General features: G+C 35.4%; 1 protein-coding gene across 2 annotated transcripts in view; it reads right to left on the bottom strand.

The window, feature by feature from the left end:
- LOC143223103 (voltage-gated potassium channel subunit beta-2-like) overlaps window positions 1–16,272 on the bottom strand; it is a 53,909-nt gene extending 37,637 nt beyond the window's left edge. For both annotated transcript variants that reach the window (XM_076450551.1, XM_076450552.1), the window contains exon 1: window positions 16,117–16,272. The gene's annotated coding sequence lies outside the window, so the exon portion shown is untranslated. The remainder of the gene's footprint in view (window positions 1–16,116) is intronic.
- Between the last annotated feature and the right edge of the window lie 8,353 nt (window positions 16,273–24,625).

Raw genomic sequence — 24,625 nt, 5'->3', positions numbered from 1 at the left:
AAAAGAAGAGTAAAGTGTTTACATCAAGTTTTGTGTGAAAAATGGTAAAGGAGGAACAGGAATCCTCGAAATGTTAAGAACTGTTTTTGGTGATGACTGCTCAATTAATGTTGTCATTTATCAGTGGATAAAACGCTTCCAATATGGCCGGGAATCGGTCAAAGATGACCCACGTTCTGGGCCACCGTCGACACCGTCCACTGATGAAACGATCGCTAAGGTGAAAGACAGTTAACCAGGCCTTTTATAAAGAGGTCTTAACTCGTTTGAGGGAGAAAGTTAAAAGAAACCGCCGTGAGCTGTGGGAGAATGTTCACTGGTTTCTTTACTATGACAACTCGCCTTCACACACTGGTGTGTCTGTTCGAGAATATTTGGTCTAAGAAAAATATTCCTGTGATACCACACCCCCCATATTCTTCCGACCTTGCTCTGTGTGATTTTTTTTTCTGTTCCCAAAAATCAAAATTAATTAAAAGAGATTCCAACCATCCATAATAATGTGAAAGCAGAACTTTGTTTGTTTGTGAATTTCGCACAAAACTACTCGAGGGCTATCTGTGCTAGCCGTCCCTAATTTAGCAGGGTAAGGCTAGAGGGAAGGTAGCTAGTCATCACCACCCACCGCCAACTCTTGGGCTACTATTTTACCAACGAATAGTGGGATTGATCGTCACATTATAACGCCCCCACGGCTGAAAGGGCGAGCATGTTTGGCGCGACGGGGATGCGAACCTGCGACCCTCAGATTACGAGTCGCACGCCTTAACACGCTTGGCCATGCTGGGCCGCAGAACTTACTAGCATAACAGTTGAAGACTTCCAGCATTGCTTCCGAAAATGGCAGGAACATTTGTATGTTCAGAACAAGTGTGTATCAGTTGGGGGAGATTACTTTGAAGGGAATATCATGTAATACTGATGCATGTATATTATTCTTCGGAATAAAAGTGAAGTCTTAGAACTTTTTATCACACTTCGTATATTACGGAGTAAAACTGTAACCGAGCTCAAATACTGATTTTACAAAATACAAAGTACTACTGTTGCAGACACAATTAAAAACGTGACCTGTCTTAACCTTATTCTCACTAGATGTCGTTTACAAATGCAAAGCTTATATTCAAAAGTGTCCAAGCTCGAATGATAATCTATCTCATATTACGTCTGGTTGGAGAAATTCTTCATTTGATTTTTTTTAACCATGACATAGATACATCCTTCAAAATTAAAATCAGCCATATTTATGGTTACACACACAGAGGTTGTATATATGTAGTTTAAGTACAACTGGTCTTCTCTTAGGCCAGTTGGTTCCTCTTTATTATCTTTGTTTCAGTTTTATTGACAACTTTTATTTTTTAGTTTTATTGTTCTTTTTGTATATTTTACGATAAAATTAATTGATTCTTTTCAAAAATATAATACGGTTCAGTTTCGCGAAATTTGACAAGAACATATCTGTAACCTCTCGGAGGTTCTCAAACTATCCAATAGTATTTTCAAATATATAATACATTTACATTTCAAACATTTGTATACCTACTTTCAACTATTAAAAACATCTAAAACTTCCGTGATTGAAGCTTCCATTATTAATAATAACTCACGAACTACCTCGATAGTGTTATCCACGTCAAACGGTTTCCATGGCAATATAATGCCAACGTCTTTCGGGACACCAACAACTACCAGACTTTTCCAGTGCGTTCTAATTGGTCAATAAAACCAGTAACCTTGACAGAGACTTAAACGTTTATGGTGTTTCTAGAAATTGAAAAGTCTTAACAGCAAAAATGTACAGAATTTATTAGGTTCTTAGTGTAACTTAGTACTGAGGTTTGTTATTAACTATTAAAAAGTTCATACATGCAAAACGTTAGGGGTGTTAAAGGTGTAATGAAACACTTAAAATGGTTTCTGTGTTACTTGTTATAAACGTATTAATATATGTTTTATTTTCTTTACACTTTAATGATGAATGTTTGTTTTGCAACGTTCAAACAGAAACTGCAACCAGACCAAACGTGTTACAACTCGAGTATACACGGGTTACATAACGCAGAAGAGCTTCCTTCAACCTTCACTTTTCTTTTTTGAGCCCACGAAAAAAACAAAACTAAAGTCTATCTACGTAATACACAGTAGCTGCACGGAAACTTTCTAGTACAGTGAATAACATTACCTTCAAACTACCAAGGTAGGCCCAGTAATTGTAGTATGGTTGGTGCCTCTATTCACGAGAAATTACATATACATTCAAATGGTACCAGCTGTCATATTGAGTTGTTTCGTTTTACTTCACGTGTATAGGTAATTAGATAGTTACTCGTAGACAGGTTTAATATTCTTTTTTAGACAGGTTAATATTCTTATTTTAAAAATTAGGTCCAAAAGTGAATTTACACAGTATACATTATCTTAAACGATTTTGAATCAACACTAACAGATGAGTTAAAAATAATTAATTAATTAATAACAATTTTATCATATTATTTATGCATAAATATAAGAAGTACTTGTAAAATTGCTTGTTTATTTGTTGTTGTATCTTTAAAAAATACTACGTTTTGGCAAATCACTTCTGCTAGTACTTAAATATGCAAAAACGGCCCGTTTGGGTTGAGAAAATATTTTACATAGAAGAGCGAACAACGCTTAGTAAATGTCTCGAGTAGCTTTGCGCAAAAATAAATACAAACCGAACCTGTCTTGATTGTTTTGATTTACATTTTATCTCTTTAATACTTTTCATACGTTTGTATAGTGCCTGAATTTCGCGCAAAGCTATACAAGAGCTATCTGCGCTAGCCGTCCCTAATTTAGCAGTGAACGACAGCTAGTCATCACCATTCAACGACAACATTTAGGCTATTCTTTTACCAACGAATAGGGGGATTGACTGTCACTTTATAACGCCTCCACGACTGAAAGGGCAGACGTGTTTGGTGTAACAGGGATTCGAACCCCTTGACCCTCAGATTATGAGTCGAGGTCTCTAACAACCTGGCCATGGTGAGAAAAACCTCCTCTTAGCAAAATTAATATAGAGTTAATTATGATTTAGGAAACAGATAAATAGAGATTCCTTATTCAGTTCTCGTTTTTTTCAGTTTTGCACGAAATGTCCCTCGCTGGGACTGCGGTAAGTTTACGTGTTTACAACGCTAAATAAGGGGATTCGATTCCCCTCGGTGAACACAATAGATAACCAGATGTGGCTTTGCTATAAGGAAAGAACCACACACATTTGCACAAAATATATATAGTTATGTATTCACCTTATAAAGCCTAATAATTTTGTTCGCATCACTGCATCGAAGTTATAATATATACATATATATATTGTCTACCCGCACATACTTATCATATCAGAAGTTTCTTGATCAAGCAAAAATAACTTTTAAAATTTTTAAGTGAGAAAATTTCATATTAGACATTCTGATTCTGTCACTTTGTGGTAAGTGTCGCAAGAAGGTAAATTTTTCTTCATGATAACCAACACAATTAAAAATATCCATACTTAATACGAACAGGTGAGTCTTCATAAATTATAAAATAAAAATATGCTACTGAATTAGTAGTTGTGTGTTTCTAGTGGATCACAAAGCTACACAATGTGCCAACTGTGCGGTTCCTAGTATTGAATTAGTAGTTGTTTGTTTCTAGTGGATCACAAAGCTACACAATGTGCCAACTGTGCGGTTCCTAGTATTGAATTAGTAGTTGTTTGTTTCTAGTGGATCACAAAGCTACACAATGGGCTAACTGTGCCGTGGTTACTATTACATTAGTAAAAAAATTCCTGCTATACTGCAACCCTGACAAATCTCCATTTGTTAATAGAATCAAATATATATGATAGAACAGCGTAAAAATAAACTTTAACTACAAATTTGTTTAAAAAATTTTGGTGTGAAACATATTGTTACGTAAAATTGAAGAAAATAATTATTTGTAAATACACATATTTTCATGACATTACTTCTGTACTATACCACGAGTACATATGTTGATGAAAGGTAAATCATAGTTTTACTCAAAAAGTAAATACTTCTCTCTATCAGTTATGAGCTTAATCATTTTACCGTTTTCAACAGTAATATTCTATATATGTGTAAAAATATAATAACACATTACATCTTTCAGTTTCAAAAAGCCAATACACTTACTTTTTTTTAACTGCTCATAGTTCACCCCAGGGACGGATATTTGTGAGGCTTTAATTTGCGGTGGTTGGAATTTACATGGATCTACGCCTTGAATCATAAATAACCACTTTACATGTTTTGTCATGAATCCAAGTTCCCAAATGCATGTTGTCCCAGCCGTCCAATCACGTACGTGTATGTAGTGCATGCATATACTAGCAAGCAAGGTCTATAGAACGTGTTGATTGGGTGTCTTTCTTTAAATTTCAGTTATGGAAGTCACAGTTTGTGCGAAATCGTCGTATTGATGTGTATACAATTACCAAATATCTTTTAAATGATTTCTCAAGCCAAAGTTATAAAATATTTACACTAAAAACCTTTAATTACTATCAAGTAGATATATTATAAAATTATGTCCCACAAATTTGGGTTCATGAAAGTTAAATTTCATAAATATATAATACCACACAGTTTTAGTCTGTTAAAGTTTTATTTGGTCTTGCACTCCCACCAAATTTTGAAATTTCGGCCACTGCTTTGAGCTACCATGCGATTAGATTAATATTAAATTAATTAGATGAAATACGATTAGCATTTTTGCATATATATCACATATATAAAGTTTATGTCCATTCTTTCAATAGGATCAAAGCTATCAATATGTTTTCATACAAGGACGTTGAGAACAAAAGAACAAAACGGTTGTGCGCATGACATGGCAGTTTTCACACAAAATACCAGAGGTTTACGAAGTAGTAACATCTTTGTTTGTATGCTGGCCACAAAATCAAAGAATAATTATAAAATTAACTTCAAATGTTGTCTCCAAGTAACTGGTCGAATATGAATGTGCTCCTAGATATCGACCAATCAAGTGAGTGGTTTTCGTAATTTTACACTAACTTAGCTCTAAACCAATAATATAGAAGTAATTATTTTTTGTGGTTTGACAAACTAGATAATGAGTAAAGTATTTCCATTCCCTCCTGTCTGATAATACACTACTACCAAATTCCCAATGTTTCCAAACAGGAATAATGAACTTTCGGCCGTTTTTTTCCCACTGATGGCCCGGCACGGCCAAGCGTGTTAAGGCGTGCGATTCGTAATCTGAGGGTTGCGGGTTCGCATCTCCATCGCGCCAAACATGCTCGCCCTTTCAGCCGTGGGGGCGTTATAATGTTACGGGCAATCCCACTATTCGTTGGTAAAAGAGTAGCCCAAGAGTTGGCGGTGGGCGGTGATGACTAGCTGCCTTCCCTCTAGTCTTACACTGCTAAATTAGGGACGGCTAGCACAGATAGCCCTCGAGTAGCTTTGTGCGAAATTAAAAAAAAATTCCCACTGATGTTTGTTTCTGAATTTCGCGCAAAGCTACACGTAGGCTATCTGCGCTAGTCTTCTCTAATTTAGCAGTGTAAGACCAGAGGGAAGGCAGCTAGTCATCACCACCCACCGCTACCTCTTGGGCTACTCTTTTACCAACATATAGTGGGATTAACTGAAACATAATAACGCCCCCACAGCTGAAAGGGCGAGCATGTTTGATGCGATGGGGATTCGAACTCGCGGCTCTCAGAGTGCGAATCGAGCACCCTAACCACCTGGCTGTGCCGGGCCACTTATGTTAGTTTGCTACAAGTAGAAAGTACACTAAATGACTTTTTAATAACTGAAATATAATTTATTTCGAGCGTGTTTAACTTGTAAAAAGAGCGTCAAGCAGAAAGTAGATGAGCCTAATTTTCGACATTTTTGTAGGATCAAAAATTAAATATATTTAACTGAAACATGAAATATTACTCTTAAATATTGGAATGGTATCTTCAGCTAATCTTAAAACATCAACAACAAAATTTTGGTGGCCAAAATAAGCACAAAGAGGTTAATTGTTTTACTTTCTTAATGACCATTTTAGTCCTAGAAGTAGATCTTACTGAGACTAAATACGAATATTAGGTAAAGAGCTGAGGAATTAAATTTGAAATAAAATTATTAATTAATGAACAAATATTTCATTTCCTCAACAATAATAATGTATCGTATTCAATTATTTATCTAGAAACCGGATTTCGGTACCGGTGATGAGAAAAGCGCAGAAAGCTAGCTCATTGTGCAGCTTGTGCTTAACTTCAAACAAGCCAATAAAAGTTTTATTTAAATACACCTCAGTGGGACAGCGGTATGTTTGCGGACATATAACGCCAAAATCCGGGTTTCAATACCCGTAGAGAGCAGAGCATAGATGGCCTACTGTGTTGCTCTATGCTCAACTTCAAACAAACAAATTATTTGATTGTTTAATATAAATAATATATTCGTTTCTATTAACTTTACATCTATGTTGCCCCATAGGGTGGAGAACATTGTATTTATTTCCTGCGTCTCTTTTTATACTGCTTCATATCTTTCCCTTCTTTTTAATTTTCTGTTATTTAGGCTCCTGTTCTGACATCAAATGTTCAAAAAGTAAACACTATAAAACATATTTTCGCCTGAATTTCCCTTACATTTCTAGAAACCCAAATGAGACTTTGTATATAGATCGCTTACGACAGACTGAAGCAAACAGATATGAGAGTTGTATCTTTTTGGCAATTTTCATAATGGTCAAAGATTGAAATATTTCGTAAAATTGGTATTTTTGACCCGTAATGTTTGTACATTTTGATCAACCTAGTCGTGACTGTACATAAAGATACCTTATGATGACTTCCATAGACTGAAGCAGAAATATTTGAAATTTGTGCCATTCCTTTGAATTTAAAGGGGTCAAATTCAACCAAAATAGCAATGTATGTAATAGGAAACTCTGAAACTAGAGATATTGTATGGATACCTGAACGTTACAATGATTTGTTGGCAATGCAGTTTTGAAAGATACTTGCAAAGTTTTGTCATTGTAAAAAAAATTATTTACGAAGAAAGGGACTGTCTTATGTATTATATGATCACAATTTACTGTGCTCCAAGAGATTTTTCTCACAAAGAAATCTCGACCTGATGATCTGTCCTTTTGAAGTATATATGTTGTATTTCACGCTTATTTTCCTTATCTTTAGTGGACCGGTATGGCCATGTGTGTTAAGGCGTGCGACTCGTAATCTGAGGGTCGCGGGTTCGCATCCCTGTCGCGTTAAACATGCTCGCCCTTTCAGCCGTGGGAGCGTTATATTGTGACGGTCAATCCCACTATTCGTTGGTAAAAGAGTACCCCAAGAGTTGGTGGTTGGGGGTGATGACTAGCTGCCTTCCCTCTTGTCTTCCACTACTAAATTAAGAACGGCTAGCGCAGATTGCCCTCGAGTAGCTTTGCGCGAAATTCATAAACAAAAGCAACATTATTCTTAACATAATTTTCTCTTGAAATGTATTTATTGCATTCGAAATACCTTTTCAAATAAGGTTTATAGCGGAAGACCATGATTTTCTAATTACATATATATATATATATAGCTTAATATGAAGATTAGTCTAGATTATTAGCTTAGTATAGAGGTTAAAACTAACCTAGGTCTCTTAGGATGGCCAAATTTCATAAAATATTATTGGGATTACTGCCGAAAATGTCAGTAACCATTATTATAAATGCGAACAGTATATTAAATTAGCTATTTACGTAACTTGGTTAATGCTTAATTCTAACCTATGTAAACAGTATGCTTTGATTAGAAAATGAAGATTCTTTCACTCACATATAGTTTTATTTATTATAATTACATGTTTTAAATCATTTATAACAGTTAATTAATATAATTTTTACTCTTTCTGTATGGTTTCGAAAATATCTTAAATCTTTTACTGATTCTTAATTTTATATGAGTTTCTTCGTATAGTTTTATTTGTGTTTTTTTTATTGACGAATATATTAACCAATAATGAATCCTTGCAATTCAGCTAAAGAGATAAGTAAAAAAAACAGTTATTTTTACAATTAAATTTTTAATCCTTTTAAGTCACATAATTTAAAACATTCATTATTTTAATGATTTATTGACTTAGTTTAACCAATTTCACTACATGTAGGAAGGCCAGCATAGTCAGGTGGTTGAGGAGTTCGACTCGTAATTTGAGTGTCGAGGGTTCGAATCCCCGTCACACCAAACATGCTCGCCCTTTCAGGCGTAGTGGTGTTATATTACGACCAATCCCCCTATTCGTTGGTGAAAGATGTAGTCAAAGAGTTGGCGGTGAGTGGTAAAGACTAGCTGCCTTCCCTCTTGTCTTTCACTGCTAAATTTGGGGCGGCTAGCGGAGATAGCACTCGCGTAGCTTTGCGCGAAATTCAAAATATTAGGTTGAGGAATAATTCGTGAGCGTTTTTAAATAATTTCATTTAAGCATTACATGCAAGCCTGTACAATACTTCAATGCATGAACACATTACATCCAAAGCATTTATTATGATACTTTATTTCATGTAATACCTAGGTATATAGTATGCATTGTTTTAAACGAAATTGCAAGAAATTAAATGCGAAAAGCAGATGGTGTCGAAAATGCTCGATTTTGTCCACTTGACATTCCATTTAATGAGCTGAAAATGAAAGCAAAAAATAAAGACATATGAAAATCAAACACACCATCTATTAGAGCAAAATATTATTTACCAAATGACATGAAATATTTTGCGAAAGCGTTTCATTTATGAATATATTTTTTAACTTGAAAAAACGCTCACGAATTATTCCTCAAACCAATAAATAAACATTACTTAAAAGTTACATTAAGTCTCTCTATTACAACCCTTTGGTCTTCCACTAAAAAAACCACTTAAATTACAACTTTGACCCAAAAGAATGGAGTGTTTGGTTGGTTGTTAAGCTTACAGTTACCCAATGGATACTATACTCTGTGTCCACCGTGGAGAATAAATCAAACAAGATATTTTAGCGTTATGAGCCCTTAAACATTGGCTGAGCCATCGGGGACTACTAATTACTGAAAGAACATAAATAAAATAGTCGGATTTGGTTTGTTTTGAATTTCGCGTAAAGCTACAGGAGAGAAATCTGCATTAGCCGTCCCTAATTTAGCAGTGTAAGGCAAGAGGGAAGGCAGCTAGTCATTACCACCCACCGCAACTCTTGGGTTACTCTTTTACCAACGAACAGTAGGATTGACCATCACATTATAACGCCCCCATGGCTGAAACGGCGAGCATATTTGGTGTGATGGGGATTTGAACCTGCGACTCTTAGATTAGGAGTCGAATGCCTTAAAACAAAAGTGGGGAGAAGAGGTAATGGTCTCACGACGTGTACTCTATGTTTTAACACAGAAAATGCCATACTTCTCTAGCATTAAATTTTAATGTCGAAACTTATATAAAAAAGTTGTAATTTAAAAGGTTTTTTTTTCAGTTTACATTATTCAGAGTTCCCTAATAGTATGAAGTATATACTTCGACTCTTGGGGATTTATGGAATATATGTCAGGAAAAATATAAAATATTTGAAATCATAATAAAATATTTATAAAGGGGTTTCTTAAATACTGGAAATTATATATGTATATATCCTGTTTTCACTAAGTGGTAACTTAAATACCCTTAAAACCAACTTCAGAGAATTAAAATACTGTGAAACTTGGCATTATCATCTTACAAGAATCCTTGCCCCATATGGTGGATGTGCAGCATTATCAGGTGAAAATGATTAGCTTTAGCGTTTAGAAACACTCAGGATGTTATCTACCTTTTAAAACAAATCAAAGGGTATAACATCTACCAAAAAATGTTTCCCTCACAATTACTCCATCTCCAAAAAAATCATATGCGTCAATATTATATGAGCATTAAAAATCAAATAATAAATAAATTGACTTGAGTATTTCGATAAAAGCTGTTTAAAGTAAAAAAACATACATGTTTTAAGCAACTTTTAAAATCCTGTTTATGTGTACATGCTTAATTTTTAGCCGCGGCATAGTGGCTCACACAATGGATCTAAAATTCTTTTCAATTAGAAACCTTTAGCTTAGAGCTCTATCTTAAAACGATTTGAAATCTAATTACAGCCGCAGCTGCTGAGGATTTCCTCTTGTTTATAACTTTAAATGACATGTGTATTTGTCCAAACACCCTGACAGCGTTACGCACCTCTATAATTCCAAACACTTGTGATAAAAATCGATAGTCTCTTCCGGTTAGTAAGGCCAGAGATTTCAGTATTTAATATTTTCGTGTCATAAATGTCCATAATTTCTGTCAAGACCAGTAAGGGACAGCTATTATTAATATTGTAGAGTTTCGTTTGATATAAATCTCTAAATGTCTTCTCTTGGCGTAGAGGGATCGGCAGTTTCTCTATCCCAGATTTTCATATTAAGATAACAGCAACCTTTATACTTTAATCAGATATAGGGAAGGAATCTACAAAGTCCCAGACTTTTGCGTAGTCCATTCAGATCGGAAAAAAAGCAACATTCTTCAGTGTTCAAATTTTCCCATTAAGGTGTAACTTTAATTGAACATTTTTTTAAAAAATTTTCTCTCTCTCTCACACACAATATATACGTTTGTAAAAACTCCACTTATTTGGTATATAAAACAGAGCGATTGCGCGGCTGAAAACTTTAAATAAAAAGGCCATCAGTCTTAAAGACATTTACGTAGCGATTAAGACACAAACTCTGAAAGTTGAATGACAACAAGAATGCAATATGGTATAATGGTTATGTTCCACCTCTTTTTTTTCTTCCTCTTACTAATGGTAAATTAACATAATGAAGTGACGTAGTTGAGGCATATAATTTTGTTGGAAATGGAGTAATTGTGAAGGAAACATTTTGTTGGTAGATGTTAGACCGTTTGATTTCTTTTAAAAGGTAGATAACATCCTGAGTGTTTCTAAACTCTGAGCTAATCATTTCCACCTGATAATGCTGCACATCCACCATATGGGGCAAAGATTCTTGATAATGCCAAGTTTCACAGTATTTTAATTCTCTGAAGTTGGTTTTAAGGGTATTTAAGTTACCACTGTTATGTATCTTGACTACCATAACAACCAAATTTCAGTCTGATTGAAGATCTTTGTAATCAACATGAAAGTCACATATACCACTGCAATTCTAATGACATGTGCTTATGTCGACTAGCGTATAGACTTAGATGAAAAACACAACATTAGAACTGCAGAGTCTAAGCTGCATTCAAACAATTATTGTGGCTAAAGAAATACAACCCGGTAGTAGAAACTATTAAGACCATTTACCAGACTGTTGAGTAATATGAACCATTGAATTTATGAGTTTTTTTGAGGAAAGAAACTTTCAGTTTTTCAGACTTACGTCTTATAAGGATATGGAAAATGTATTCAGATCTAGGAAAGTCGAAGTCTTCCGTATCTCAAGTTTTTCTATGATGTATTTCAAAATAATTCTTTTCTGGCCGGTAAGATAGAGTATAATTTAATAAATCGGAGTTTTAAGATTCTATACAAACAATGATTTGGTAACTTTAGTAAATGTCAGTAAGTTTAGATCCTCATATTATTCAAAGAGTACAATATTAAAACTACTGAAATATCACAAGAAAAAGAAAAAAAAAACGAATTTAATATGAACGATAAATCAAATAGTTACAAGAAGGTGTATTTCACTGAAGTAAATGAGGAAAATGTATAAATACACGATACACTAATGATTTGTACACTTAAGAAAAACAATTTTTCATTACATAAAAAAATTAAGAAAGCATGATGAAAAAAAGGAAAATATCACTCGTTAATACGTGTGAAACATTTATTTTGTATGTTTTCATTCCACAATTGATGAAAAATAAAGGTAATTTGAGATTCCCAGAAATATGTAGTTACACAGAAATATCTAATGTTTGGTATACAAGTTGAGGACTAAATGGTCATAAACTTAAGTAGCACAATGACAGAAAGCAAGGTTGGTTAAGCGTAATTTAAATCTAGACAGTTTTTGACCAGCATATTGAAGAACTATGTTATCGACGTTTCTGAGAAATACCAGAGAGAGAGCGACTCGATACCAATGATCACGTGCTCTGATCAGTAGTAGCATTAGGCTTAAAGCTTAGGATATTTTGCTCTGTAAATGTACATTATACGAAAAATTGAACTTAAGATCATACGAAAACTGTTCATCATTGCAATTAAAAATACTACCAACACTCACACACAATACTCTAAACATTTTCACTACGAAAATAAACAAACACACATAAAATCGATTCAAACTGTTTCCTTGAACAAAATTGTGTCAGAAATTGCGTAGGTTGTATTTTGTGGTCAGAAATTGTTATCGTTGAATATAATAAACGTAATTAAACGCTGTACAAATAATATGACCAGGAAGTATATATAATATTTAATGTTGGTGATCCTTTCAAAGATTTTGTATTCTGAGCAAGTGATTAATGATATCGAACAGCACTCGAACCCGAGACTCCTAAATACAAGAAGTGTACTTTACTTATCATGGGTACGGAACGACTATTTTAGGCCTCTTTCTGTGTTTGTTTGTTTGTTTTTGCACAAAGCTACTCGAGGGCTATCTGTGCTAGCCGTCCCTAATTTAGCAGTGTAAGACTAGAGGGAAGGCAGCTAGTCATCACCACCCACCGCCAACTCTTGGGCTACTCTTTTACCATCGAAAAGTGGGATTGACCGTACATTATAACGCCCCCACGGCTGGAAGGGCGAGCATGTTTGGCGCGACTCGGGCGCGAACCCGCGACCCTCAGATTACGAAGCGCACGCCTTAACGCGCTAGGCCATGCCAGGCCTCTTTCTGTGAGATCCTAGTTCGTTTGTTTGTTTTGAATTTCGCGCAAAGCTACACGAGGGATATCTGCGCTAGCCGTCCCTAATTTTGCAGTGTACGACTAGAGGGAAAGAACCTAGCCATCACCACCCACCACCAACTCTTGGGCTACTCTTTTACCAACAAATAGTGGGATTGACCGTCAAATTATAACGCCCCCACAGTTGAAAGGGCGAGCATGTTTGGTGCAATGGGGATTCAAACTCGCGACCCTCGGATTACGAGTCGAGTGCCTTAACCACCTGGCCATGCCGGGCCCTGTGAGGTCCGAGTGACAGAAGTTAGTTTATTCATATTCCTTTGTTTTCCAATGCAATTTAGTATAAAAGATGTCACAGTCTTGGAAACTGTAAGTAGCATATCTTATTCATCTAAGTTTGAATTATTTGCATTGGAAAGAACTCCCACATACTTTTTCAAAAACGATAAAGTTTCGATGGCATTACGAAACGCAGAAAGAAAGTATTTCTGACATATGTCATTTCACTGCGGCTCTATATCGGTTGCAGATATCACGTGACTTGCCGATTTGCATATTCAAATAATTTTGAATTATGGTAATCAACACTGTAGTCCACGAAAAGTTGCGGAGTTCAAGACGCAGTTGTTCAGTTTACTAAACCATCGATCTGCCTAAGAAGAAGCGTACGTCCGAGTCTCGTGAGGCCTCGATTTTCAATTTTTCACAAACAATAATAACAACAACAAAAAGAAACAGAGCATGCAATCACATAAAAGAGAAACAAAAAGTTAAAATGTTTCTTGTTAAAGAATAGAAACCATAGCGGCAGGTTTGAGTTTTCTATAATGAAGATTTTATAATCTCGTTATTCAAAGTTTAAAACTCAAACAATGTACTTTAGTTCTTTGATAAATGAACACTTCGAAAGATGCTATACGGTTTTACTAGAGTTTTGTAATAATAATAATTTATGAGGGGCCAAAACATTTATGTACCATACAGACAAAAAAAACTAAAATCTGTTTCAGAGATAACTTTAAAATAACGACCACCTAAACTATAGTACAGGAAGATGTAACTACAAATCCAACTATCTTCATCAAGTTCTAAGTTAACTTTTTATATGCATACATTCGTCAAGGAGACAAGCTTAGTGATTGATTAAGCAATTAAGAACTTACACAAGGACCCCCTTCATCAGTAATTGAGGCTTACCTATGTTACAGACACTACCCCTACTATGAAAAAATGAATAAATAAAGAGTTCAAAATTGCAAAAGATCATTTCAAAATATATCCCATAATGCCTCAAATGAACAATATTTTTTTCAGCCTTGTACCAATGGATTTAATATCCATACTCCTATTTTAAACCGGTTACGATTTCATTTTATGTAGTCCAAACCACCATATATCGGATGTGATAATTAATAATGATTTATTTTTACAATTAAACTGTGACAACTATGTAGATAAACCTCCCTAGTTAATTATCCTCTTGCAGGCTTTTTGTATGGAAGGACTTTATTTTTTTCTTCTTAGCATGGTATTCTGGTATAATTTTGTTATCACCACTGAATATGTAATGATTCCCGAATCCCGAGTGCTCTCTGTTAGGAACCACGCTTATATTTTATGTCTACAATTTTTAAACACACACACAAATTGTTCATAAAATTTTCTTTGAATAACGTTTAGGATAAAATCGAACACTAAGAGAAGTCGATCTCTGTCATACGGTTAGCCGCTCTTAAAGACACTTAAAAGTTCACAACACTCGACTAGTAATCAGAAGGTGGCGGGTTCGAATCCCCCTCAGACCAAACTTGCTCGCCCTTTCAACTGTGGAGGCGTTATAGTGTGACAGTCAATCCCACTATTCGTTGGTAAAAGAGTACCCAAGAGTTGGCGGTGGGTGGTGATGACTAGCTGCATTTTCTGTAGTCTTACACTGCTAAATTATGGGATGGCTAGCGCAAATAGCCTTCGTGTAGCTTTGCGCGAAATTCAAAAAACAAATAAACAAATATTTATCGAACGAACATGCAACTGAAAGAGCAAAGGTGAAAACGTGTAGACGAACTTTACATGCAAATATACGAAATACAATAATGAAAATACTTTCTAGAAAAGGAAGGACGACTTTGTTATCATATTTCAAGAAAAGGTCTGCAAGCGCTAAAATCCTCTAATACAGCTCTGACAAAGTAAAATACGTGATTATGAAGCTTTCTGCCACACTCCATGACTACCAGTCTAGTCTTCCCTCTATTTCCTCGAGAGGGTTATTAGTTTGTCTGTGAAATCACTGTGTGATTGCAATACAAAATGAAAACCATAATTCATCTTTTAAATTAATTATTGAAATAGCCAAGTAGGAGTTAGAGGGTTTAATTTTCTTGCTTTCGATATATAAAAGAAGTTTTGGAATAAACAAAAATGGTACAATACGACCTCATACAGTATTGTATTCTCCCAGGGGTTTCCTCAAAAACAAAATTATTAAAATAGAAGTCTTCTGGGTGAGTGGTAAAGGTAACAAATGTTTTATAAACATTCCTCCTCCCAGTGGCTCCGAAGTAAGTCTGCATGTTAACAATGCTTAAAACCAGGTTTCGAAACCCGTGGCGGTCACATTGTAGACGGTTTATTGTTTGGCTTTGCGCTTAAAAACAGCAAAAAAATAAATTTATAAAAATAATAAATTAAATCTGTGGATTAAGATGGCCGCCAGGAGGAGAGACATGTGTATCAGAAACCATCGAGGGAAGTTTGCATTACAGTAAAATACAAATGAAAGTGCTTAGGTATTTAATTTGTGTGTAACATAATACCGAAAATTGATTTCAAGATAAAAACTTTAACTAACAAAACACGTCAAAAATTAATTTAGAAATTACTGTATATTTAAGAAAACGTTAGATAAAGTTTTAAATATTTATATGTAAAAATAATACGTAAATAATGATCAAAGTTAATTATATATCACAAAACGTGAAGGAAGGAGTTACGGATACTTAAAAACGATACCGTGTCTCTGTGGAACAACACTGCAGCGGGACTTAGTCACCTACAATACTAATAGCAAACCGCTGCGGAAAGTTGCGGATATTTATATGATAAAACAGCATAGAAATATAGAAGGTTTTTATAAAACACCATGGAAACGTTTAGTGTGTATCTACAGAGTAACAGATAACTTACCTCAGTAATTCAAGGACTCCATAGGTGTATTACCCGTATCCAGCCCGCTATCAATAACCATACGTGGTTAGACTGTGCTAAGATGTATGTTCTCTGCTGCGGCCGTTTGCCTCTTTCTCTCTCGAGCCTTGCTGGCGCCACTACGTCACAACACAGTCGTCCTAGGCTAAGTTCTGGAAACTCAACGACAGTTTCGATTATGTGCGTGCATGTATATTCAAGCATGCGTACATATATATCACGAAAAACGCAATACTGACGAAGTTTCGCAAAGCTAGCGTGCTGTCTTCATTATCTAAAATTAATATTAAAAAAAAAACATATTAATGAAGATCGTTTATTGTGCTAAGAATTGGCGTATGTAACACAGGTACGGGGGCGTAGACACGTTCTTTGTCCGTTTAGGCAAATCATTTGGGACTCAGGGATTTCTAATTATCCGTTTAAGTTAAACTTGCTCCTAACTTCGATAATTACCAAAAGGCATTTGTAGATTCCCTTCGATTTTCTGACGTACCTGCAGTGCGTAAAACACCTTCCATAAGAGTTGTTTTTAAGAACGCAATTTTACCGACTTTAAATCGAAATTAGCATGCACAACAGCTACTCGACAGCCAGATAGTTTAATGCTTTCTCACTAAAAGAAATGATATATGCTGATTAAAACCACATATTCAGTTTCTAATCTTTTAGCCGTAAAACCGATATATTTCTGAAAACCTTTTTGCTAAAAAAAGTATTATCCTATCTTATCTGTGTGACTGATAATTTATTTTAATTAAAAGAGTTTTTCATTACATTTCTAAACATTATCAAACTCGTGAAAGTTTTTATAACGTTTGTGGGTGTGATCAAATAATTTAACATAGATTTTTACTTGTCTTATTTCGAATTTTCACGAGGCTACTTGAGGGTTATCTGTCGTAGGAGGAAGGTTACTAGTGAACACTACTCATCGTGTGTGCTTGGGCTGTTCCTTGCTAATTGATAACGCCCCACAGGGGTGAAAGAGCAAACATATTTGGAGACGGAGTTCGAACCCACGACCCTCAGATAATAAGTTTAGTGTCCTAACCACAGGACAGTCTTGACATGGTTCAACGTCACCTCTTCTAATATGTTTGCTCACTATGGTTCGTGCATACAATCAGTATCATTTAATTTACTCTTATTATTTTACTTTTCTTATTATCTTGAATTATTTATCATTTATCATCATTTTAATCGCACAGTCACCTCTTACATACTCACTCATACATTATTTTTTACCCTTCAGTTGCTTTGTTGTTGTTTTTTTTGGATTTCGCACAAAGCTACTCGAGGGCTATCTGTGCTAGCCGTCCCTAATTTAGCAGTGTAAGACTAGAGAGAAGGCAGCCAGTCATCACCACCCACCGCCAACTCTTGGGTTACTCTTTTACCAACGAATAGTGGGATTGACCGTAACATTATAGCGCCCCCACGGCTGGGAGGGCGAGCATGTTTGGCGCGACGGGGATGCGAACTCGCGACCCTCAAATTACGAGTCGCACGCCTTAACACGCTTGGCCATGCCGTGCCATGCTCTTCAGTTGCATTTTTTATTTTATCAGCCATATGAATTTCTCTTATCCTTTCACTTACACATTTATTTTCCACTTTATTTAATTGTGGTTTTTCTTCGCCATAAGTACAGTTTTAACATTGAAAACAGTGAATTCTTATCCTCCTAACCATACTCACTTCAATCGTCAGTTACACATTCTGGTAATCGTTTTCTTCAAACGCATTTCTTCGGTTACAATCCACGTGCCTCTCACTACACTTTCTCTACGCTCTTGGTACCTGATCATCTAAATCAGGGGTGTGCAACATTTTTCGTCGGTGGGCCATATAACCAACTTCATCAATCAAGCGGGGCCACTTAAAAAACAAGCTTATTCGTGTACATGCACAATAAATTAAAAAAAATTCTCAAAATGCAAGCAATAATATTTTATATTTTTGCATGAGTGATCATTTTAGTGCGACACTTGAAATTTAGAGTCCTTGCAGAGCTTGTCAATATCAGCTTTGACAGAAGTGGTTGCCACTCTTAACTGACTGGTCAAATGTTCATCAGTCAGCTGACTTCTACATTTGGTTTTGATGAGCTTCATTTTGGAGAAAAATTGTTCACAGCAGTAGGTGCTACCAAAAAGGGAGGCAATTCTTTGTGCATGACGGGACAAATTGGGAAACTTTTCACGTACACAGAGTTTGTAAAAGTCTAGCAAACTGTTTTCAGAGAATTTCCTTTTAGTGTCCATGTCAGCCTGCAGTTCAATGAGTTCCATTTGGCAATCATCAGGACTGTCTTCCACTGCCAAATCAAAGGTTGAGCGAACAATTTCAATCTAATTTCAGTTTGTCTGAAATCTGGAAATCTGTTTGCAAACTCATCACGCAGCTTTTGTACACTGGTTCCATATTTGGTGCAATCCAGATTAGGAAATTCCAGTTTCATGGTTGCAAGACATGTAAAATGGGTCAATATGGCTCTTCTCAACTGAACCTGGAAAAGTTCCAATTTCTTCTCAAAAGCACAAATATGCTCAAACAACTTATTCACAAGTTGACTTTTCCCTTGTAGTTTTAAGTTTAAATCAGACAGATGCTGTGTAATGTCTGTGAGGAATGCTAAGTCATTCAGCCAGTTCTCATTGCTCAAGAAGTCCACATTCTGACGTTTGCTCTCCATGAAGAACTTAATCTCCTCTCGCAGATTCCAGAATCTCTTCAAAGTAGCAGCTCTACTAAGCCAACGTACAGCAGAGAAGTACAAAACATCTGAATACTCACTGTCCAGCTCATCTAAAAAGTTTTAAATTGTCGATGATTTAATCCTCATGTTCGAATATAATTTACGCATTGGACGACATTTTCATGACTTCTGCAAAATCCAGAACTTTGGTGCACAAGCTCTCTTGGTGAATAATGCAATGGCTTACAACTACGTCTTGTGCTCCAATTGCAGTTAGAAATTTCTTGGTGAATCCATTTGTCCTACCTGTCATGGAAGGAGCACCATCTGTTGTAACACCACATAATTTATAAGGATTCAGTTCAAACTTTTCTACAACCTTAAGCACTTGTTCACAAATATCCTGTCCTGTGGTTGTGGAGGAAAGGCTTGCCATATCTAAAAACTCTTCGAAAACATCAAAGCCTGCAGTAACAGCTCTGATGAAAATGACAAGTTGGGATGTGTCATTGATATCAGTGCTTTCATCCAAAGCCAGACTGAAAGCTTCACACGAATTCAATCTCTCTTTCAAAGTTTCTTTGATGTCCTCTGAAAGATCTTTTGTCTTGCGTGAGACAGTAAAGCGGGAAAGGCTAGTTTGCTCCACCAAATATTTTTTCTCTGGACATGCATATTCTGTGAATATTGTTAAACAATTTTTAATAAATTCTCCATCACTGAAAGGCTTTCCCTTTCTGCCATACATTCACAAAGCTTAAAACTCAGTTTTGTCACCAGTTCTGAATTTTTCTTGAAAGTGGTAAAACACCTTGTTGCTTTTCAATGGATGTTTTAAATGTTCAATTTTGTCCTTTCGTGCCTGACCAACAATTTCATCAAACTGGGAGGAGTGCTTAGTTGCGTAATGTCGCTTAATATTGTACTCTTTCATGACTGCAATTGTAGTTTGACAGACGAGGCAGACAACACCTTGATTATGTGAGACAACAAGATATTTTGTGCACCATTCACTGTTGAATAATCTTCCCTCATCATCAATTTTTCGTTTCTTAACTGCTGACATTTTACTAGCCCTGAAATCAAAACAAAAATTATTCTCACGAAAATAGCAAAGTAGAAAAAAACATAGAATTTATTTACACATGGAACCTCTTATGGACAGAAACACATGTTTCTAAATTGGCATCCCGATCATAGCCTTCCGGTACTTAAATTACTTGAGAATAGCAAAATACAGTGTGACCTCGCCTATTCGCGGTTCGCCATTCGCGGCCCCGCATATTCGCGGGTTATGCGCGAACTGCGTTTTTTGTAGGTCACAGAGACTGAAAGGGCTTTTCGAGGAGATTTCTGTTGTATTTACTCAATCAAGCCGTTTTTATCAATTGTCGTCTTCACCAAACAAGATTGGACTGCTATTGGCTGACTGCCTCAGCTTCCCCAACAACGCAAACGGCAAAGCACAGCCCGGTAACGCACGGTACAATTTAGTGAAATACAAAACAGTATGCAATATTGCTACATTATTACTGCATCAATGAGTATAAGTATCATTAGTGTTTGGGAAGCATTACATATAGTATATAATCGCATACATATACGTTTTAAAACTGCGTCCAATATTCGCGGTTTTTCGCTATTCGCGGGAGGGTAAAGAACGTAACCCCCGCGAATAACGAGGTCACACTGTACATAGAATCAGATGCATCAGATGTAGTAACTGTAAAAAGGTAATAAAATTTTCACCAATAATGAATGACGGACAGCAGAGGTTAGGGAAAATTGTCGCCGGCGGGCGAAGGCGAGGTTCAGGACATGACGTTGAGTCGTAGACAATAGTGCTAATGCACGTCACCTATTCATGCCCTAAAGAGGCCGACCAATCGAATTCGGCCTGCTCCTCTCTAGCAAAGATAATTTTAGAAGTTTGTCGAGTCGAAGCCTGGGAATCCCGTAGGATCGATGCTTTTAAAAATATTCCATTTGCGTTGGATTAGAGATCAGACCACATGGTTAGATTACAACAACTAGGGCCACACTAAATGGCTTGGCGGGCCGGGTTGTGGCCCGCGGGCCGCCTGTTGCACACCCCTGATCTAAATTCACAACATACTTCTCGCCTCAAACAATTGTTGTATAAAACATTATTTGATCAGTGACCACTGACATTTGTACGTGATAATGCTGCACTTTTCTTATCAAAGAAAAATTCACAAAAGTTGTTAGTGACATTTTCCCTCATTTTTTCTCTCCCTCCTTTTTTTTTTTTTTTTTCGATGGTGGTACAGTGGTAAGTTTACCGATTCATTACAATAAAATCAGTAGTTCGGTTCCCCGCGGTGAACACAATAGAAAGCCTAAAACAAATAGGCTACTTCTCTCTATCTTTTTTTTTTCTCTCTCTTTTTGACGCAATGGAAACATCAAATTATATATTTGATGAATATATGAATTATATGAATATATAATTTTTGTTCAGACATTTTCTGGTCACAGGTTGTAGACTAAAGGACTAGACTAATGAAAAGGCATAAGAAAATAGATATGCTGACTTGTCACGTGGGAGTGCTCGTAATGTTCTAATTAATTATGCCGTGAGCTTCACTAACATTTAAATGAATTTGCTGCTAGTGAGGCTGTCTAAGGAAGTAAAGCTTCTCATAAATTGGAAAACTAAATGTCTGTATCACAGTCTCCTGTGAATAATGGTATTTTACGTGTCATTAACACACGACTGGGAAAGGACACAATTTCTTGTAGATGATGGTATTTCATTTGTCGGTAACATGAGACTGAGGGAGAACACAGTTTCCTTATAAATAGTAGTATTTGTTGGAATAAGCGGTTCATGAAGGATTCAGTTTCCTGTAAATAGTGGTATTTTATGTATCATGCAGCTGAGGTAAGATCTTTATTTACTGTATTTTATATGTCAGTATCGCTCAGTTGAGGTAAGAACTTAGCTTTCTGTAGATAGTGGTATTTTATGTGTTAGTACATACAGCTGAGGAAGGAACTTAGTTTACTGTAGGTAATGGTATTTTATGTGTCACTATTATGCAACTGAGGCAAGAACTTAGTTTACTGTAGATAGTGGTATTTTATGTGTCAGTATCATGCAGCTGAGGTAAAAGTTAGTTTACTGTAGAAAGTGGCATTTTATGTGTCAGTATCATGCAGCTGATGAAGGACCCATTTTACTACAGGTAGTGATATTTTGTGAGTTAGTTTCATGGACCTGAGGGAAAACCCAGTCGCATTAATCTTAAATTCTGTTCGTATTTCTTTATATATTCTAGTTTTGGTAAAACTTTATTCTATCATTCATTTTGTCTGTCTATCTATGAGCAGTATTTGTTGTTGATACAAGATGAAAGTAACTGGAAGTCATATGATAATTATAAATACTTGATAATTCGGAAGTGATCAGGGGAGAGTGTCTGAACATTTGAACATAAATTTCCAAGTTTAAACTTATTAAAGTATCACGTAGCAGTTTTAGTAATGCTGTCCGATACTCCGCCTTCTTGGCTTTTTTGCCATAACGAGAAATTTTAGGATGAAACCAGCTTTAAGCAAGTCGTTTGTCGTACTTTCGTCTGACATGTTAATGTAAATTTATAACATCATACGTTATTAACTCTGTGAACGTTAAAATCCCAAAGTACAATTTTTTGTAAAAACTGCTTTGAACTGTAGTTTCAGCAAAGTGCTAGCTTCTACATTTAAGAATATTCTAAGAAAGACATATGCTCAACCAATATATCTTCTTGTTTTTTGAGGTTTGCATTGTTTGTATTAGTTATTTACTTGGTTATATACACATTTAAAAAAAGTAATTTTGGGAAAACTGATAGGTATTTTAGTAATAGAACAAAAGAGATTAAACATAAAAATGTGGTGCATTAAAAAGAGGAAGTTATTTTAAAAACAAAAAATTAAGTATTATTGTAGTGTCTGTAGTGTGTATAGAGAAAATGTTAGACTTGGAACAAATTAGAGAACACCTTTAGAAATATGACAACACAAAACAATATAACACTAACTTCGATGCAAGACATCTATATTCTGAAGCGTTGAGTTATTTCTCATAATTCGAATGGACTTTTGTTTTATTTGTTATTGAGCACAAAGCTTAATAATGAACTGTCTGTATTGAGCCCACTTTCGGAATCGAACCTTGCATTTTAGCATTATAAGCTCTTAATCATAAGCTCTTAAACGCTGAAACACTAGGTGGTCTGTTTCGAATGGAATTTCTTTTAAAACAAACACATCTCAATAATCAAGCCTTTGCTATTCCATGAGGTTGCTAAATACAGTTCTTGTCATGATCGTATTTTATTCAATATATTTATTTGCAGTTGAATTGTATTGGCACGTATTTTAAGCAGCTCGTATCCTAGCCTTCTTCCGTAGTAATTTTACCTAATTTTGCACCTGGTGATCTCAGTTGAAACATCATTAAAAAAATGGAAAGTTTTATGTAACTAAAATCAGATATGAAGATTACTTATATTTTGACTTGCTTGAACGTTGTTGAACGTTTTTGTTTCTAATCACAGATTACATAGTGTACTAATGGTAAAGTTGTTCGAGTAGATATCAATCATTATCATGATTAGTAGCCTATATAATAACGTAAGTTTAATTATTAAATAGTAACTACATTTTTATGTAACTAGTCATTAATTACTAACTACTTTATTCTAGAGTTTGGCTGCTAATGTTCTGCCGTCTTCAAAGTGGCCATGTAACAACCACCACAGTAGATATAAATTATAAAGTCACGGTGGAACGGAACGTATCAGAACTACGTTTAGGGATTGTTTGGCATTCGTAGTTAGTGTGATGCCACAGAAAATGTATAATTTTGAGAAAGGTTATGCAATTGTCCTTCCCAACCTAAAATATTTATAGAATTAGACCATTAATATATGAGATTTAGAACTTCCAATACAGGAATATCCCATGTACTTAATGATATATGAAAATAAAGAAACGTGAATCAACTTGGAAAACCCGGACCATCCAGAATGTTACATATTATTGTTTTTTATTTCGGCGAGTTTCCGATTTATTATGTTAGTATGTTAACGTATTACTATTTCAAATAACCGGAAATTTTATTTTGAACTTAGTAGTTAATTAAGTGTTACTAAGTATCAAATTTATGTAATTGGCCAACAACACTGATACACATAATTTTCGTTTTTAACACAAATAAATTTTAACATACAATTATAAAAACAATACAGTTTATAATAACGATTATTACTAATAGTTAGTACAAATTATGTCTTATATTTAAGAGTTTTACAAACTTCCAATAATACTGAGTTTTATATCCGGTCTATAACTGAATATTTATCGAAAATCTGGGTCCACAACGAGCAAATTAATTCTGAGTTGATATTGTTACACCTAACTTAAGCTAACGACGTCTTTTCTCCGCTAGCCTCATACCTTCACAAGTTGACTTCTTCCGGCGGTGAAGATATTTCATGTCCTCGTTAACGTCCAAAGTTATTTGCTGAAGTTGAACGGTTTGCAATGTTCAAAATCTATAAATGCTCCTGGTCGAATTATATATTTATCCGATTAATAGACGTAAATCACAATTATAGCTTCTTAGGCCTATAGCACACTATCCACAGCTGTCCAATAATATATTTTTCGCCCGTCTCTCAGCTGGCTGCTTTTTATACAAATCACACGAGACTCTAGAACCTTCACCAAATCTCGCGACGGTACTGCTAAGCCTTAGTATTACATGCACATTTA

Source organism: Tachypleus tridentatus, chromosome 8, assembly GCF_004210375.1.
Source record: "Tachypleus tridentatus isolate NWPU-2018 chromosome 8, ASM421037v1, whole genome shotgun sequence".
Classification (NCBI taxonomy): Eukaryota; Metazoa; Arthropoda; class Merostomata; order Xiphosura; family Limulidae; genus Tachypleus; species Tachypleus tridentatus.
The sequence above is the reverse complement of the archived record's forward strand: the minus strand, read 5'-3'. Positions and strand labels throughout refer to the sequence as shown.